The following is a 21,176-nucleotide window of genomic DNA, read 5'->3' on the forward strand; positions in this document are numbered from 1 at the left end:
GGTGGGAAAATGAAGAAGCCACTATAAGAGCTTAATAGAACTTTAACTAGGAGGTTTTAAGAAAGCAATCAGGGATTGTTTCTTTGCTGAGCATATTAAGAGTCAAAAGTACAACGAGTTTAGTAGGTTTAACCAAACTACGGGTATGAGTGTGCAGGAGTATGCTGAGAAATTTAATGAGTATGCTAGGTTTTGTCCTAATGTAGTGCTTGATGAGAGATCCCAGGCTCAGAAGATTGAAGATGGATTGACTTTTAGGATCCAAAAGAAGGTGATTGGGGCTGGTACTACTGCTGCCTATAAGGAGGCCTATGATAGAGCTTACAATATTGAAAGGATTTTTAAATGTGAGTAGGAAGTCAAGGATAGGCATAAGAGAAAGGGGAATGGTGAGAGCTCATCAAACCATTAAGGATATGACAAGAGACCAAGCCTTGGGGGTAATAAATATGGGAATGGTGGAAATAATCAGCAGGGAGTCCGTAACAACAGCAATCGAAGCAATAACAATGGCAATGGTAGGACCAGTTGTGGAAGCAATAACCATGGCAATGGTAGGACTAGTAATGAATGGCAATGGTAGGACCAGTTGTGGAAGCAATAACCATGGCAATGGTAGGACTAGTAATGGAATGGCCAAAACAACAACAACAATGCTCGAGGTGGGAATGGCCAAAACAACAACAACAATGCTCGAGGAAGCAACAACAATGGAAATGGTAGGACCAGTAATGGAAGAATCTATGTCATGAACCAGAGCGAGATTGACTCTAATGCCAACGTTGTGACGGGTACTTTTCTCGTGAACTCAAAACCTGCTTACTTACTTTTTGATTATGGGGAAGCTCATTCTTTTGTAGCCACTTATTTTGTGAATAAACATTCCTTAAAACCTTCATCTTTGTATCAAACCAATATAACAATTCCCTCTGGGGAGGTAGTTCCTTGTAAATCCATATACCAAGACATTCCAGTTAACATTGCTAGAACTGAGTTGCTCGTAAATCTTATTCAATTTGACTTAACTGACTTTGATGTAATACTGGGAATGGATTAACTTAGCAAGTACAAGGCTAGAATTGAGTGTCTATCCAAAAGGTGTCTCTTAGGGGGCTAAGGGGTAATAGAATCTCTTATCAGGGAGTTATGTCAAAACCAGGGGTTAATATTGTGTTAACCATGACTTTCGATTCTTATATCTGAGAGGGCTACACTATTTACTTATGCCACTTGCAAGATGTGAGTGTAGAAGGGAAGTACATAGATCACATTTTAGTAGTGAGAGAATTCCAAGATGTGTTTCTAGATGAAATTCCAAGGATGCCACCAATTAGGGAGATGGATTTCAAAATAGACTTAGTGCCTAGGATTGGAGCTATATCTAAGGCACCATATAGAACGGCACCAACAGAGATGAAAGAGTTGAAGGTACAGTTGGAGGAGTTGCTTGAGAAGGGTTCTATTAGGCTAAGTGTCTCACCGTGGGGATCACTGATTTTGTTTGTGAGGAAGAAGGACGGAACCTTAAGGTTGTGTATTGATTACCGAGAGTTGAATAGTGTCATTATTAAGAACAAATATCCATTGCCTAGGATTGAGGACTTGTTTGATCAACTTAAAGGTGCTAGGGTCTTTTCAAAGATTGACTTGAGGACGGGATACCATTAGTTGAGGATTGTTGAGGAAGATATACCAAAAACAGCCTTTCGCACGAGATACGACCATTATAAGTTCACTGTTATGCCTTTTGGACTCACTAATGCGCCGGAAGCTTTTATGGACCTCATGAATAGAACTTTTTCAGCTATATTTGGATAAGTTTGTTGTGGTATTCATAGATGATATTTTGGTGTACTCGAAGGATAGAGAAGAACACGAAGGACATCTAAGAAAAGTGTTGGAGATTCTTAGAGAAAAGAAGTTGTATGCAAAATTTTCAAAATGTGAATTTTGGCTAGAGAAGGTAGCATTCCTTGGCCATGTGATTTCAAAGGAAGGAGTTGCGGTGAACCCATCTAAGATTCGGGCAGTTTCTGATTGGCCAAGACCAACAAGTGTGACTAAAGTGAGGTGTTTCTTAGGGCTTGCTTGATACTATAGGAGATTCGTGTAAGACTTTTTGACGATAGCTCAACCCTTAACAAATATGATGAAGAAAACTACTAAGTTCCAGTGGGATGAGAAGTGTGAGCAATCTTTTCAAGAATTGAACGAAGACTCACCTTAACACCAGTCTTAACCTTACCATTAGGGACTGAAGGGTTTGACTTCTATAGTGACGCATCTAAGAATGGCTTAGGGTGTGTACTTATGTAACATGGGAAGGTTGTAGCTTATGCATCAAGGAAGCTTAAGAAGCATGAACAAAATTACCCCACTCATGACTTGGAGCTAGGAGTTGTAGTGTTTGCTCTTAAGACTTGGAGACACTACTTGTATGGTGTGAGATGTAAGGTGTATACACTAGGCGAAAAATGTAAATTAGCACCGGTTCAAAACCCCCATTTAGCACCGGTTTTGAACCGGTCCAGATTTGAGGGATGTCAAAAACAAGAAGCTTTCGCACCGGTACAAAACTACTACTAAATGGGGGTTTTTCGCACCGATTCTTACTGTGAACCGGTGCGAATAATGGCCCAAAAAAATAAAATAAAAAACTTTTAGCACCGGTTCTATTTCAAACCCGGTGCCAAAAATGCCCCAAAAAAATAAAAAATGTTTTTTTTTGTATTTTTTTCACCTAAATTGATATAGAAACACTAACATATATATAAAGTTACATATTTTCATTAAAAAAGGCTATAATATTACAATTTTGATCCTCTTTTCATATGTATGTATATAAAATTCAGAATTGCGCATGCCTATACTTATTAATAACCCATAGGAGTAACAAATGCATCGCACAAACACAACTTACAGATCAACCAGACCAAAATATATAAAAATGAGACTTGTAAAGGGTGTTAATCTAATTATGATTTCTAATAAGCAATCACTCTGTATTTAAGAAGGTTTGCAAGGATCTACGCGCCTGTATCCTTCAGGAGCTCATATACGTGGCAATATGCAGACTTATATATTGTTCTTATGACAACCAACAGGAGCTGGTGCTTCATTCAGTTGCCTGTCCTGAAAGTGCACATCCTACATGGTGAAATCATATACTTCATCAAATCAACATCAATTAAAGAGTTATATGGTAAGTTGATAATAGAATACTGCCACAGCTGATCAGGTGACAGAAGGCAGATGTCTAAATGCAAAATTATCTGATGAAAGATAGGAAGACAGTTCATTAACAAGCCCATGGATCAGTAAAATGAAAGGAATGGTGTTATTCCAACAAGTGTATTATTCCGATAGAGGGTTAAGAATTATTAGAAATCTAATTCTTCAGTGAGATCAAGTGATTGGAATGCCTAGGTGGAGGCCGCTTCCCATCAGTAATATTAATGTGTAATTAATATTACAGCTTAATCTTGACTGAACCCTTTGGGTCACACCCAATCGAGTAACCGATCCGAGATAACGAATCAATCCGAAGGATTAGAAGAGTCATTAAAGTATTACGAACAAAGACATCGGATGTCGAGCTTAGAGCATCGAAACCGAGTGTCGCAAGTCGAGTCGAGTTTAGAATTTGACGAGACGGGAAATCAAGTAAGCGACAAGTTCGAGCTAGGCCGTAGCCTCGCATTGGCCTAGCCATGTGAGTGCAAGGCTAGCCTTAGCTACCATGCGCTTCGAAAGGCGTGCCGCATGCCTAGCATGCATTACGTGCTAGGCTAAGCATGCTAGCATGGCTGGTGCTGCTGGTCGCAAGCATGCTAGTAGCTAGCGCATGCTAGCGTGCTAGTGCGGTGGGCCACGCACCTAGTCGTATCATCGCTAGCTTAAGCACAGTAGTAGCATGTTATGCGTGTTGTGCTGTGGCGATGTATGCTAGCATAGCAGCCTTTCGCACCTCGCACCCTCTTGCATAGCAGCCATGCATTGTAGCGTGCTATGTGTTGTGGCTGTGCATGCTTGCGTACTGGGAATCGCAGCATGTTATGTGTTGTGGCTGTGCATGCTTGTGTGCTAGGTAGCACCTGGTACAAGCAGTAGCTGCCAGGCAGCGCCTAGCATATGCTACGCAGCAGCAGCAGTCCGCATTGCATGCGTGGCTTCTTCGCTGCGCGCATGCATATGTAGGCTGGCTAGCCAGCCCTGCCAAGGTGCCAGGCGCTAGCTAGGCAGCCTTGGCATCCAAGGCAGGCTGGTTGCCAGCTACGCGTGGGCTGGTCATGGGTTTTTGGTGGGGACCGATTCTTGGTGGCTTTGCTTGGTGAGCAAGGAGTATTAGTCCCCCCCTTTGAATGGTCTTCACCTACCTTAATCACCCTTTGCCACTTGGAGCTTGTTGATTGGTTTGCATTTTAACATTTTTTAAATTAACATAAATTGGTGGAAAAATGCGATTCTCCCACATTGATGGGAGAAGGGGAGATCAAGGCTCCCTTCCCTATAAATACCCATGTTTTGGGTTTGGGAAAAATCACTTGAGTTGAACTCAATAAGGCATGTCCCTATAGGTGAGAAAACCTTTAAGCTGTAATACCCTAGTCTTTTCTTAGTCTAGCCCCGACTAACCTTTGGGGTAGAGGCCGTTCGGGTCGGGTCTCGAGGGTGGATTCCGTCGGAGGCTCTCGCGCTTGCGGAGCTAAGGCTTTGAAGTCTGAGCTCTATAGGAGCGAAGCACGCGCCGAGGGTAAGAATGTCATGTCCCTTTCTCTTTCTTTTGTTGTTTAATTATGTGGTTGCATGCTTAGTTGCTTTAATTAGTGGGCGGGTTTCTGTTCCGCGTAGTGTTGGACGCTCCGAAACCCAATAGCGATATCAGAGCCGCGCTCATTTTAATTATTGTAACTTATAATTAATTGAGGTGATTTAAAATGGATTTAAATTCTGGTTTTGCTTTCTAATTAGACTAGAAGTTCGTTTAAATTAGTTTTAATCTCGTATTTTACTAATTTTTGCTGACTACCCATATTTCAACTCAAAAATAGTGCTGTTTGGGGGGAATCAATGTTCTAAATCGTTTTTGACTGTCTTTGATGGCTGTCTAGAAGCCAAAATCCACCCAAAAACATGTTTGATTAATTATGGCATGTTAAAGGTAGATTAAATCTACTACAATAATAAACCTTATTAAACATGTTTATGAGGTCATAATTGGTGCTTGATTTGGTAAGCTCATTTTTCACATAAACTTGAAATTTCAAAATTTAGCAAATTAATTGCTTCAAGTGTGAATGTTTATGGTGGATGTGCAATTTTGAAGTCCTTAATATGTTAAAGATCCAATCTTTAATTGTTTATTTGGTTGGAACTTTGATTTCTAAATTCCTTGTTGAATTAATTTTTGTATTTAATCATTTTTGAGTTTATTAAAGTCCTAAAGTTCAAAACTTGTGATTGAAATTTAATTAATCTTCATATTGGAAGATGTAATTTTTTAATTATACTCAAGATGAATGGGTTTATTTTTCATACATCTTTAATTTTATCAAATCTCTTTATTAATTTATGTATGGTTGAATTAATTGTGATTATAGCCCTTCAATTTTGTAGCATCATGATAAATCGAAAATTGATTTAAAGAATAGTTCTAGAATAATTTTGGTTTGTGCACTAAAATTGAATTTATTTAAGTTAGACTTGTTATATTTTCATTCTTGCTCAATGTTGGTTCTAAAATAAAGTTAGAATTGATTTTAGGTCACACACATATCAAGATTAAAATCCCGAGATAAAAGCACACAAATCGAGGCAATGACCGCCAAAGCACACCACATGGCTAACCGGGCTGCTAATGTGGTTGCAGTGGTGTGCATGGGTTTCTTATGCCTCGAAGTGATGCTAATGTGTGGCAGTTATGGGCTTGGTGCACGCATGTTGCTACACGCACAGTGCGGTGTGTGCATGTTTGGTGCATCGAGGATGCAAGGGTGATGCGCACAAGGTGCTACGATAAGGGTGCCTTGGTGCTGCGATGTGTTGCTAGGCAACATAAGCTCGCATGATAATGGTACTTTGAGGCCATTTCTTATTTGTGTGCAAGTGCGCTGATGTGGTCGGTGTAACGTGTATAAGACATTGAGATCACTCCCACATGCTTGGGCCAAAAGCAGTTGTGCGGGTGCAGCCACGCAAGGCACCTCAAGCCTTAGTTCTAAGCACTTAGGGATCTTAATGCATCGTTGGGCTATGTCTTTGCTATTTTTCCGTTTTAATTATTTATTTAATTAAATTTAACGAGGCTAGGCCTCGGTTTTGCCGGCATTTGCAAAATATTTTGGCAAAATTTGGGTGAATCGGCTTAATTAATTGGTTTAATTAAGTAGGATGTGGAATTTAGTGGAGCTTCGTTAATTACTCAAGCTAATTTATTTTGTTTTATCACATAATCGATACACAACTTTGAGTAGTTTTAATTAGGCGTTTTAATTGGATTAACAACCTAAGTTAATTACTAGTTTGCGTGTGTTATGCATTGTTACTTGTTTTCGTTGTAAAATGCATGGGCCATTCACATATAGTGAATGGATAAATGGATGTATATTCTTTCACAGGTTTTTGTGAAAATGGCAACTAGTGGGGCTCGACTAGCATAGTATATACGAACTGTAATCCGTTATGTAATTTTGTAAATCTAAATACGGCCTGCGTACCGTTGCGTATTTTTGTACCTTAATATTTAGATTAATCCTAGTTATAGTAATTAGTAGTTGCATATTTGACGGAGATGTCTCGAAGACGGCGTTTCTAAGAAGACGAGCCAAGAGGATGCATCGAAGACCCTTGAAGATTTGAAGACTCAAGGGGTCATGCTAGTTGCCAAATGCATCTTTTACTTATGCTTTCTATATATATTTGTGTTTATATATGATTGAATGGTATGATAGATGCATGCTTAGGGTTTCAAGTGTTGCGATGATTAATTAAGTCCCTACAATATTGAGCCAAATTTATCATTCCACGAACGACACTTACCGAACTAATGCGCGTGGTGATGGGCTACGCCAAAGCGAGGCATCACCGTTTCCCTAGGAACGTAAGGTATACTAGGTATACAAGTCGTCTTGGTTAAGCTCAACGATATCAGTAAGGAGTCCTTAGATGTCGTGGCAATGGAGATAAAATGTCAAGGAAGCATTAGATGCGACGTTTTATTGAACCAAGAGTAGCTTAGCTAGAGCTATTAGCAATTGGATTGCTTACCTTAAAATATTAAGTTTTAAGACAAGCCAAAGCATGCTTAATCACTTTATGATTTTGGGATCTTGGAATCGTTTTATTCTCGCCTAAAAGGGATAAATTTTAATGTGTGGATAAGACGCGTAATAAGATTGAAAGTTTGCTTGTATGCTTTGAATTTCAAACTTATTACGTTATGAACTTGATAAATGGTTATACTTTGCACTTATATTTGTAGAATTCTAAATCATATTATATTGTTTTCAATGATTGGTAAAGGAAATCTTTTGAGAATGGTTCTCAAAGAATGGAGAGGCATTTCTAAATACATTTTCTCATAATTGACTTTTATGACTTAAGTCCGAAAGGTCGGTTGGATATCTTGTATTCAAAATACTGGGTAGTTTTGATGAACATGAAATATTGAGTTGGAAAACTCAAATTGTCAATAGTTGATAACCAACGTATCTTTTCGCTTCATACATAAATGAGTAGGACTCATTGATGTAGCAATTCAAGTACGAATAGAAGGAAAAGATGGATCTTTGTTTCACGGCACATTAGATGCTTAATTATGCCTAACAAAGTGTAAAAATCAAGTCACTTAAAGAAATGGTTCTTAAAGTTATGAGATGGTGTATGATAGGAAATATAGGATACAAGGAACAAAGGAAAGGAATAAGATTCCTTTTCTACCCATGAGTTCATGTTATTATGGTCAACTTAGCAATTCGTTATCTTCATAAGTATTGGACACTGCTTGAGTTTTCCACTTTGAAAGTGACCTCAAACCATCGAAGTCAAGCTAAGTTATTGACTTACAAGCTTAGAATGAAGCAAGTAGTGCTACATCAGTTGTAAGGTCATTTGTTTTGTTTAAAGTCCTTTTAAACCAAGGCTGGAACGAATAATGGTTATTGTGCTCCATAATCAGCAAACGATCCGTTACACACATAAAGACTCACATTCAAAGTAAAAGAGCAATAGTTGTGGGTTTGTTTTGAATGCCATGGTGGTCTAAGCCATGAGTCAAGAATGGTAGATTATAAACAAACATTTCCCTAACATGAAAACTCACAAGGTTCAAGTAATGGACATGATTTGTGTTCCAAACATCTTTAGCAATGTCACATCAACAAGAACATACACAAGGCTCTATTAGATAGACTCTTGATAGTTGATCGATTTGGAATCGTTCTAAGACAAGCAAGTCTTACTTGTTGAAATCGACAAAGAAAGGAGCCATTGTTTTCGGCATAAACAATTAACTCCAAAAGCTAAAGAGGATTCCATTACTTCAACTTCTCACAAGAATTTGAAAGAATGTGGCTACATTCATCAAATGTGAACAAACTAGACCTTGAGTAGCTTAAATGTTCAGTGAAGTATAGAATCGACTTGGCAAGATATCAGAACATCTAGTTTAGATCGAGCAATGTTTGCTTGAGCCAAGAGTGATCATATCAAACTTATAAAATTGAAATTTCATAATGACTCCACAAAGAATATAGTAAGTCCTGACGGAGACCTCGATGCCATTTGGAAATGACTTGAATGATGTTGGATCACATCCCTTCCTATAAAGTTCTTAAAGATTTGCACAAATGACTAGTGTTACACTAAACAGAAAAATTGTCGAAGCTATGAAAGGACACCATATTCAGTTATGGATAGATATAGTTTCTAGCGTCTTTTCAAGTATATGTCTAGGGCTCTTAGCTCAGTGGGAGTTCATTGGCTAAGTGGGAGTTCTTTGGCTCAATGGGAGTTAAGTGGCTCAATAAGGGCTAAGGTAGCTCGAGAAGGAGCTTACTGTTTGTTTCACAATGAACTTTTACCTAAAGACAATATATAAGTGAGACTACGGACATTACTTCCACAACCTAATTTAGAACATTGGTGTCTTTCTAGAAAGTAACACATTTCCAAAACGACAATTGGGAGGAACATGAACTCGATAACCATTGAGATTAGCAACAAACTTAAACTGAGAATCTTCGAAGACTTTAGAAGGGCTTCATGAGAATGATTGATAAAAAAATACTCAAAAAACTTTAGAAGTGGTGGAGTAAGATCAATATAATCAAAGGGCTTTAAAAGCACCTTGAAACTCAGTGTTTGATGCAATTACCCCGTATAGGTATAGAATTCACCAAAGGCTTGGATTAAATCCTATAAATTTCTATTAAGTTAGAAATTAACCTAAGACTTACAAGCATACTATTTACCATTGGATGGTGAAGGAATAGTGTCTTGTAAATTAGCTACGACAAATCCAAATTCCGAATAATGGTTAGAAGCCATAAAATCCGAAATAGACTCCATGTTTGTAAATCATGTTTGGAACTTGATTCATATGCATGAAGGGTGAAAGACCCATCAATCGCAAATAAGTTTTCAAGGAGAAAAATAACAAATGTGAAATGCATAATGCATACATAGCTTGATTGGTTGAAAAGGATACAATAAATTCATGGCGTTGATTTTAATAATAACATATTCACCAGTCGAAACGCTTAAGTCTTTTTGTGATTATTCTAGCAAAATTGCGTATATGAAATATGGAAAAATAGATAACAAAACCACCTTCCTAAAATCGGATTTTGGAAGAGACTATGGAAATAGTCTTAGGGTTTTGTAATTCTAAATAATGGTAGATTTTAAAGCAAGCTCAAGAAATCCATTGTGGGATTAAGTGAAGCATTGCATGTAGGAATTGGAACATGTATTCTCATACAGTTAATAAAAGGTTTGGCTTGTGGAGAATCATAGAAATTCGTATGAACAAGAAGTTTAGTGGGAGAAAGAGTCAATCTTGTATGGTCCAACAAGAAGTTTACGAACTCTATTGTGAAATGACTGTCAAATGCTAAATGCTTAGATTTGAAAGGATTTTGACAATGGACCAAGCAAAAGGTGATACTTAGTACATAGTGGGAATTAAGATCTATTGGATAGACTTAATAAAATGTTTAAACGAGTAGAGGAATTTACCGTGTTAAACATAAAGGGCATGGAAAGGCTTTCGACCCATATGTATAAAACTAGGTAAATGTTTGAACTAAGTATAAGCTGAAAAAATACTAAGTCAAACAAGAAAGACTTTAGTAGAGATTTTCAACTGTATCACATAGCAAACAGTTTAGCAAGACTCGGTGAAACTGGATAAGCTAAAAGGTCACATGAATGGAACAATATTGGGAATAATTCTGCATTTAAAACCATCATGTATGCTATGATATGGAGTCGTCACTCAATTCACATGGTTGGAGCATGAGAAGTATCAAATACCAATCAATTTAAATCTAAGTAATGGATTGTTAAATTATAATCAAGAACATCCAAAGTACTTGGATAAGTAGAAGGAATGAGTTCTTGACATATGGAAACAATTATAATTTGAGAATTTATGTTGCAAGCACATCCTTAGCAAGGATTAGATCCTTAATAAGGAAGTCGTTTATAAGCACGAGCTAGAATGCCTCGTGGCTTGATAATGGTAACATGGACGTGCATCCATGTATAATGTGCGAAAATTTAAGGTAAATTTCCATAATCACAAGTGATTAAGGTCTCCCAACTCATTGTGAGCCGTTTGGAATGGAATTCGAGCAAAGCACCATCGGAAAGTCTACTGAAATATATGTTGAGAATATTGTTGCCTGGAAGGCAATAATAAGAAAGTGTTCAATAGAAAGTTCGTTGTCGAACGTTGATGATTGTATGTTGTTAAGTTGAAAGATCTCAAGTCATGAAAATGAGTAGGAGCCATCACTTGGACAATAAATCCTAAATCACATATGGTCCATAACACTCTCAATATAATATAATCTTATTATGAAAGTGTTGATAATAAAGATGCTAAGATTTGCAAAGTAATAATAACTAAACCTATGCAATAAGTGACTGACAACATTCACCAGGGTGCAATCAAGCATATTAAATATGGGTGTGATTTCTATAAATGTTTTGTGAAGAATGTAACTCTTGAAACATTTGGAGAAAACCATTTATTATAAGATGAAACGTTGAAAAGTTTCATGGTGGAATAAATTATTACTAATAAAATCCCACAAACTATTTAATTGTGGTTTAGAATTAAATAATGAATATTTTAATCGAAAATTATCCCTAATCAAGGTCATTTAACACTAGGCGAAAACTCGTAATCCGCACCGGTTCAAACCCCCCATTTAGCACCGGTTTTGAACCGGTCCTTATTTAGGGAGTGCTAAAACGCCATACATTTTGCACCGGTTAAAAATCGGTGCGAAATCAGACTTTTCGCACCGATTTTGACTTAGAACCAGTGCCAAAAGTCCCCAAAAAAATTCTAAAAAAAACTTTTGGCACCGGTTCGTTTCAAAAACCGGTGCCAAAAATGCCCAAAAAAAATAATTTTTTTTTTTTTTTTTTTTTTGCATTTTTTCACTTAAATTGATATATAAACACTAACGTATATATAAAGTTACAGAAATTTACTTCTAATACTCCAAAAACCTATTCTAATGAAGCATATAAATAGTAAAAATCGAACTAAGCAGCTCAACAGGCTACAAAACTAACAAAACACAGCGCAACACCAAAGCAGCAGAGCAAGCACATCAACTCAGCATCACAGCACCCCAGAAACCAGCAACACAGCACTGCAAAAGGAAGCAGACAGCAACACAGCAACACCAACACAGCAGCGCATCACATCAACACAGGAAAACTCGACATCACAGGACAGCAGACACAACATTGTAGCAGAAACAACAGCTCACAACAACACAGACAGGAAAACCAACTTCTGGTTTTGCTTTTTAGCAGCAGGTTTCTGTGTCTGCTGATCTTCCTCTAATTTTCGTCCAACTTGCCTAAATCATCTTCACTGACAACACCATTTGACTGACAGTTCAATGCATATGCTTCAGCCAACTTCCGTTTACATTCTTTGCTTGTAGAATCATGGGAAACCACTGGTAGGAAAAGGCAGAAATTTAAGCCACTAGAGAATTGTATTCAAGGAAGACATAATAAAAAAGGATTCACTTATGAATATGACAGTCCATGAAAGCTAGAATGTTAACAGGCAAACAAAGCAGATAGTGGTATACATAAAATAAGCTCATGTATGCTTTCATCATTAGGGGAAGGTGGAGGGGACTATACTTTTAGAAACATTCACTAAAACTGTCCATAAATATACACATATTCCAATTACCTGGAATATACAAATGGACATCTTAATGCCACTCTTATCATAACCTCCTCAATGGCCATCCATACACATTTAACATTGTCCACATTATTTTTTTATCATAATGCCAATCACATTTGCTAAATCTTACCTATTTGACTATTTCCATGATCCACAATTGTTTTAAAATCAAAATTATTGTCAATCTGACATACTTGACACAACTTGAGATTCGATCTGAGTATTATATTCCAAAAGACAGGATAGTTGAACTAGAAAATTATACTATAGTCTAAACGACTGTCCTTTTAAAAGAAAATCATGAAGCATTGTTTTTCGTATTTGAGAAAAAAAAAAATAATCATCATATTTTTACTGTAGATATTAACTTCTTACTTTGATTTAAAGTCAAATTTAGGGCAATACATTCACTATAAAATCCACTAATACTGATACAGATAAAGTGAGCATATCATGTGCTCCTATGCCATAAGCCAGAAAAATCTTCTCAAGATCCCTGGCAATTTCTGTGTATGAACAACGAAAATTGCATACCAAAAATTCAAAAAATGCTTGCTCAAAGGAAATGCTAACTTGACTTCTGGGTAAACTGACTCTTTAATTGAATGATTGAACCAACTCAGAAGAAAAATAGTAAATGAATTTTGTCAAATTATTGAATATCTTGAGGAGAATAACGTTAGTTCACTTACCAGGACTTGGATAGTCTTTCCCAATTATGCATTTAGCCTTCACTTGGAGGCTCTTGGGAGCTGTCCATGGTTCATAAATGTACTGTTTTGGCATATCTGATCATTGAAAAGACTCATCATTCATAATGTTCTGAAAAATAAAAACTTTCAGGCAATCTTAATAAACTCAACAAACCTTTCAATACAGGAAGAAAATGCCTGATAAAACCGCCATTGGGGTCATGTCTCTTTCCGAATGAAATTGGTGAGTAAATGCTGTGATACTGTTCAGAGAAAACAAGACATAATGATTAGTCTCAAAGTCATATACTTGTGAGTGTTAGGTTTCTTATATTCTATATTATGTCGAAGATAATTCATTAAACCATTGAAGCTGCCACAATCTAAACTCATGATCGATTATACCAAGCTATCACCATAAAAACAGAACTTTAATTATAACATTATTTATAATCACCAAGTAATAATCAAGGATAACGTTTCATTTCATTCCAAAACTAAAATTAACCGGATCAACTTCAATTAGCCCTCTACTGAATAGTCACTACCCCAAGATAAGCAAAATGAAAAACTCCGTCAAAATTAAAATTAAATGCTATTCCTTAGTCTAACTTAATTGCTACTTTAACTCTAGAACAAAGTTGACAATGATTTCCACTTAGGATTTGTCAGTGTTACTTCCCTTGCTTATATATGTAGCGATAATTCTCAGTGTACACACGAGCAACTAATTCTCCCAATGTATGTCATCAGAAATGGTCAAAAATACTCTTTTTAATTTACTTATTTATTGTGTAGCTTTGGTTAGGAAGGGGAGTGTGCAATGATCAAAATTTAGTTAATTTGCTTGTAACTTCTAATACTTAAAACTCAATTTTGCGAAACATTCTCTGGTTTTTCTATAACAACAAATTAGCAAGTGCTAGTTGAACCATTTTGAGATCATATCTCCAGTAAAACAGATAGGAGAAACACATGATATAAATCAAACCAAGAAAACAACTCATATTCATTGTAGCTCATGATAGCAATATTCAGGTAAATTGTCTTATAATTTGAGACAAGTAGCTTAGTCTTATTTGCATATTTGCATTATCATTTTTGATAAGGTTTACAATGGGATAACAACAATAACAAATGTATTTATCAACACAAGCAACTAACTTTCACAACATAAGTATCAACACAAACAGCTTATTTTTCACAATGTTAGTCTCGATGACTCAATGCAAGCAACTAATTTTCACAATGTATATACCAACATGAGCAACTAATTTTCACAATGTATGAACCAACACGGGCAACTAATTCTAACAGTGTATACACGAGCAACTACTTCTCCCAACGTATGTCATCCATTCTGTTCACCGTAAAGAAAAACTGTATGACGTGATACAAGGCTTTGAACATAATTCACTGCTGTCACTTGGTGTCCAAAACAAACAGACCTCGATTAAAGTGGAACTCGGCTGAAGTCAATAAGTACTTGCCAATTAAAATGAAACATCATAACCTCTCTAGCCTTGGTAAGTACAAAAAAATTCCAATATTCACATCTCATATCACCACAAAACAACCTTGTCCATGATTCCCACACATCATATTCTTTCAACATCCACATATCAACTACATATCCACCATTATAATAAGCCCAAGCACAAAAGCGATCATTCATACGACACAAACTAAAAGCAGAACGAACAATATCAGGACAATCAGGTTCCCCAAAATAGGCATACGACAATTTCATATATTTGATCCTACGCTGACTAAGCAAATCAAAGAAAGCAATGCATCTGAGATTCATTCCTACATATATAAGCAATACAAACAATCACATAATGAGCTAGCTAAAGCAAAAGTCAAGCTAAAATGTAATAATTTGTCTATCATGACCCTTTCAGACTGAAAAATTACAGAAAATGTAATAATTTGGGTCATATTTAGAATTTCAGTGTCAATTAGTTTATTAAAGGAAGATTTAATCAGTACTTAGTATCTTCATGCACCTTAATCTATCATGACCCTTTAAATTATTGTACCATTCCCCTCAAATAAAAAAATTAAAAAAAAAAAAAAAAAAAAACCAAAAACATATGAACTCTGTAAATCATTGTTGTGTACTTCAGATGCAGAAAATAATTATTGAACAATTTACAAGAACAGATAACTTTAACAATCAAATGCCCACAAAAATTAAATAATGGAATATTTTCATAATTGAATGAATGTAAATAAATTATATAAAAGAAGATAAACTCACAAAATCAAAATCCCTAATTAGAAATAAACTCACAAACTTGACGATTAGGGCAACGAAAGAACTTCCGACCGCGATTACGCTCTGTATTATCAGTAAGAACCAAACAACTCCCCAATCCACAAGGACACGCCTTCTCAACCCCCACCATGAAGAGTATTTGCAGTTTTCTACAATATCGTCCCAAAAACAATTTCGGATATTCAGAGTCAAATTAGAAACCCTAATTACAAAACCCAGCAAAAATTATCATAAAAATTGAACCAAGAGACGTTAAGGAACATTGAAGGAGCAGAGAATACGACCACGTTTGATTTGAGCTGATTTTTGACAGAGAAGGAGAAGGAGATCGAAAGAGAGAAGAAAGGAAAGGGAAAGTGGCGGTTATGGAGAAGGAGATCGAAGGAGTTTGAGGAAAGTGCTGAGAGAAAGCTCAGAAGCCCCTTCAATGGAGAATTTTGAGTACGCTTCAATGGAGGAGAGAGAGGCAGATAAGAGAGGAAGAAATATCGAGGAAATGAAAGAGAAAGAAAGAAGATTGACCGGGTTTTTTTTATATATTTAACAATAGATTTCGCATCGGTTAGAACTGAACCGGTGCGATTTTTTGACTTTTCCCACCGATTTTGTAAGAACCGGTGCGAAAAACAAACTTTTCGGTTTGGTTAGAACCGGTGCGAAATCTCTTTCCCTCAATCTCGACTATTTTTTTCGCACCGGTTTTTAAAAATCGGTGCGCATTTGGCGATGCCCGTTTCAGTTTTTCTACTAGTGTAAATAATGGACGATTAATGACCACTTGAGATTAGTGTGTAGTATGATTTATAGTACCGTTTCTTGTGCTACGATGACATGATTGTCATAAATCATTTACACATGTATTGGTTTAGAACTATACCGGATCGACCTATGAGAATACTTTAAGAGATTTAAAATCGTCATAAGTATATTTCTCATTATAGCTATTAGAATCTTTTTCCTCGACCAAGAGTATTGTAAGTTCTCTTGTTTGAGTATTAGTCCGTTTTGATGTTGTCAAACGTCTGCGTAAATGGGGATTATAACGACAACACTCGGGCGGATAGGTCCTCTTAGTAAGGGAAGCTCACAGTACAAGACTGGGAATGTCCCCCTATTATTAAAAATAGGGAATATGTCTTTGTTGTTTACAAGGCCTCTCGAAGAGCGAGACTATGAAGATGCATGACCGTGCTCAGATGGATTTAGAAATCATTTGCATATTGACAGTCAAACTCGGGAATTGAGAAACATTTCTTGACGTAATAAAGATGACGAAGAATCTTACCTTATAGTTCATCAAGAGACATTAAGTGACATAGGAAATGGGCTATACACTAATTGCACACTTGTCCAGAAGGATTTATTCCGATAAAGGGTTCTGAATTACTAGAAAATTAATTCTTCAGTGAGGTCAAGTGATCGGAATGCCTAAGTGGAGACCGCTTCCGATTAGTAATATTAATGTGTAATTAATATTACAACTTAATCAGTGATCGCTATGTGTGTTGTGATGTGGCAATGAGTGCTAGCATAGCAGCCATGCATCTCAGCATCGCACTAGCATCGCAGCGTAATGTCTAGAGTATAAGCATAAGAAAAAATCAGTAATGTCTAGAGCATAAGCATAAGCATGAAACTTCTAAACAGAAAAAAAATTGTAGCATGTATATTAGCAATTCTTTATGGATGAAATCTGCTCAAATTAGAACTCCAAAGCCACAGATTTCATGGTATATTTCGTGTAAACAAAAGACAGATGGCTAATTGAATCATCCAAGTGAACTTTTTAATGGTATATCAGAATAATCCATACCTTGAAGAAAATATAAGTGGGAACCCTCAAGAGTTTCACTGTTCGGAAAGCAACTTTGTCCACAAATTTTTTTGGTACATGATGCTTGCTTAGATCAATTGACAAGTGTGCCTCCTATGTCTCCCATGGCTGCATAGAGATTTGAAATCCATGTAACACCATTAACAACTCGAGAACCATCTACTTTTTTACATGTTTACATATGCTCACACATGTTTACCAAACCCTTTTTTCAAGTTAGCAAGCGGGACAACAGAGTAAAAAATTTGTAGAATTATGAGTGTGTGAATAAACTTTGGCTTGATCTTTATTAGCATAATAGCAATGAATATATACTACATTCAATGGGGTCTCCTATTCTAACCCAAACTCTAGAAAATCAAGATAAAGATAAAAGATATCAATATCCTAATCCTAATGGCTATCAATTCAATCTCCTAATGATATCCAAATTAATCTAAATAATTATCCTAATATAATATATCTTAATACCCCCCCTCAAGTTGGAGCATGACAATCGTAAATGCTCAACTTGGAAAGAAGACTATCAAAGTGTGTCTTCCTGAGTGGCTTTGTAAAGATATCCGCCAATTGAGAAGTAGTAGACACATAGTGTGGAGATATTAGACCTTCGGGAATTGCATCACGAACAAAATGACAATCAACTTCAATGTGCTTGGTGCGTTCATGAAAAACCGGATTCTTTGCAATATGCAAAGCAAACTGACTATCACAAAATAGTTTAATAGCCTTAGGATGTTGCACTCCTAGACTCAATAATAAAGCCTTAAGCCACTTTAACTCACAAGTGACTCCTGACATGGACCTGTACTTTACCTCTGCGGAGGATTTAGAAACTGTATCCTGCTTTTTTGTTTTCCATGAAATCGGCGATTTGCCTAAAAATACTAGCCAATTTGTTAGGGAACGACGAGTAAGAGGACATGCTGCCCAATCTGAATCACACCATCCTTCCAATGTAAGGTCACTATCTGAACGAAGTAAAATGCCTGATCGGGAGTCTCCTTCAAGTAACGAACTACCCTCAAAGCTGCTTCCCAATGATCTGCGCGCGGTGCCTGCATGAATTGGGATAAAATGTTAAACGAATAAGCTAGGTCCGGCCGAGTCACCGCAAGATAGATGAGGCGCCCAACCAGACGCCTATAGGGTTTAGTATCCGTCATTAACTCGCCAGTTGCAAGGGCGAGCTTATGAATCTGCTCGATTGGAAACCCACTAGGCTTTGCGCCTAGTAAAACTGCTTCAGAAATAATATCTCGTGTATATTTTCTTTGACACAAGAATAACCCTAAGAACTATGAGCAACCTCTATCCCTAAGAAATTTTTGAGAGGCCCTAGATCTTTCATCTTAAAACAGTCACTAAGATAGGCCTTGAATAATTTAATGCAGCGGAATCATTCCCAGAAATAATAAGATCATCCACATTAACCAAGACATTAATTTGAGATTTGCCATTAGTATATGTGAACAAAGAATAATCAGAGTAAGATTGCAAGAAACCATACTTTTTCAAGGTCGATACCAACTTTGCAAACCAACACCGTGGAGCTTGTTTTAGGCTATAAAGGGACTTCCGCAATCGAGACACCAAAGTAGGATCCGAACACTCGAACCCGAGAGGTAATTTAATGTAGACTTCTTCATTTAAATCTCCATGAAGAAAGGCATTGTGAACATCCATTTGATGCAACTCCCAATTTTTGCAAGCTGCTATGGCAAGAAAAGCCCGAATGGTGGTCGTTTTTACGACAGGGGCAAACGTTTCTTCATAGTCAATCCCCGCCTGTTGATGATTGCCAAAGACCACGAGTCTTGATTTTAGGCGCTCGACATCACCATTGGATAGATATTTGGTCTTATAGACCCATTGGCTACCTAGAGCACGTTTCCCAGGTGGAAGATGCTCTAGAGTCCAAGTACCATTGTCCTCCAAAGCACGAATTTCTTCTTTCATAGATTGGCGCCAACCATCAAACCTCATTGCTTCTTTAAAAGATTTAGGGTCTTTACCCTTAACAATGGCTGCAAGGAATTTTTATAATCACAGAAAAATTGTCACAATTAATGTAATGTGCTAAAGGATAAGGAGTACCTGAGGAGTGATTGGAAGAGGAAGAGAGAGGACTTTTAGCAAAAACCGTGTGTGTCACGAAATCACGAAGCTTGACATTGGGAATTTTCTGTCTAAAACCATGACCCATTTGTGGATTAGAAGGCCCGGTATCAAGAGAAGGTGTGTCACTGGGCTGGAAATGCAGAGCTTCCTCATCCGGCAGCATCGTGGGCTGATTAGAATAGGGGCGTCCGTTCGGTTTTCGGTTTGGATTTAGTCCAAATCCGATCCAATCCGAAATATAATTCGGCTTTCAATTTTCTAATCCGATCCGATCCGAATTTCTCTCTTGATCCAATCCGATCCAATCCGAATTAAAATTTGGTTATTTGGATCCGATCCGAAAATCCAAATTATAATACATTATTTTTTAGCACCTAATACAATTATAAAAATAAAGCTTTACTATAAATAAAAGACTTCAAAATCATGATTAAAATAAATAGTTCAACGTCAAGTCATTATTTAATTAATACAAAGTCTCTCTAATTTATTTTATGTAGTAGTAATTATTTGAGCTAAACTTCAAAATATACAGAAATCCATATTTATACAAACTTAGTTTTACAATTCGGTTTTCGGTTTGGATTGGATCCAATTAGGGTCAATCCAATCCAATCCGAAAATCCAAATTTCCAAAAAATCTAAATCCGATCCGATCCGATTTAAAGTTTGGATCCGATCCGAATTGATAATTCGATTTGGATTTCGGTTTTTATCCGAATTATGGACACCCCTAGATTAGAAGGCATCAGCGGCCCATCGCGAGTTTGATCCACGCTGGGCATGGGCTCCGCATTAGAAGCTGATATGGGCTTGACTGGGAGTGTTCTTCTGGGGACGGATGCGAAAGCCCAGGTGGGGTGAGGTCTGCTAGCACCTCTTCTGTCCGTGGGCTGGAGGGAGATGCATGCCTAGCACGTGAGGCGCTGCTGTGCAATGGAGCTGGACCAGGTGCTGCATTGGGCTTGCCTTGATTAGAAGAGTGCCCAGGACGTATTTGGGTTGGGTTGTGCATGAGACGTGAAGCTTGATCCACATTTTGTACAGTTTCAGCTTCATCATCAATTACAATTTTGGCAAAATCCTCATCTTGATCCTCAAACTCGTGGTTTTGAATATTCACAACTTCCCGAGTATCAAACGGAAACACCTCCTCAACAAATTTCATATCACGTGAGACAAAGAATTCTTTTGTGTTCAAATCAAACAATCGCCACCCCTTTTTTCCAAAAGGATAACCCATAAATACACACTTTCTACTCCGACTAGAAAATTTATCCCCCTTAGTTTTCTGATTGTGGGCAAAGCATAAAAAACTTAAAATCCTGAGAGCATGAAATGTAGGAGGTTTATCAAAAAGAATTTCAAAAGGTGTTTTATTGTGTAAGAGTGGGGATGGGGTGCGGTTAATCAAATGAGCAGCGGTGAGTACACACTCCCCCAAAAAATAAATTGGTAATTTAGCTTGAAATCTCAAAGCACGTCCCACATTCAGAATATGTTTATGTTTCCTTTCAACACGACCATTTTGTTGAGGGGTACCGACACATGAAGTTTGGAATATGATTCCGGTAGCTCTAAAATATTCTAGTAAATAATTAAATTCGGTCCCATTATCACTCTGAATAACCTTAATTATCTGAGAAAATTGACGATCTACCATAGCAACAAACGACATAAACATTCGAAAGACCTCCAATTTGTCTACTAACAAATAGATCCATACTGCTCTTGAAAAATCATCAACGATGGTTAAAAAATAACGGGCTCCACAAGATGAAACATGACGATATGGACCCCACA

General features: G+C 37.0%; 1 long non-coding RNA gene across 1 annotated transcript; it reads right to left on the reverse strand.

The window, feature by feature from the left end:
- Window positions 1-11,672: 11,672 nt before the first annotated feature.
- Window positions 11,673-16,151, reverse strand: LOC110698018. The gene is made up of 4 exons (XR_002506638.1): window positions 15,401-16,151; window positions 13,313-13,400; window positions 13,138-13,233; window positions 11,673-12,203 (listed from the first exon to the last, which is right to left on the reverse strand). It is a non-coding gene; the product is annotated as an uncharacterized LOC110698018 (long non-coding RNA).
- Window positions 16,152-21,176: the final 5,025 nt, after the last annotated feature.

The sequence above is a fragment of the Chenopodium quinoa genome, unplaced genomic scaffold (assembly GCF_001683475.1).
Source record: "Chenopodium quinoa cultivar QQ74 unplaced genomic scaffold, ASM168347v1, whole genome shotgun sequence".
Taxonomy (NCBI): Eukaryota; Viridiplantae; Streptophyta; class Magnoliopsida; order Caryophyllales; family Amaranthaceae; genus Chenopodium; species Chenopodium quinoa.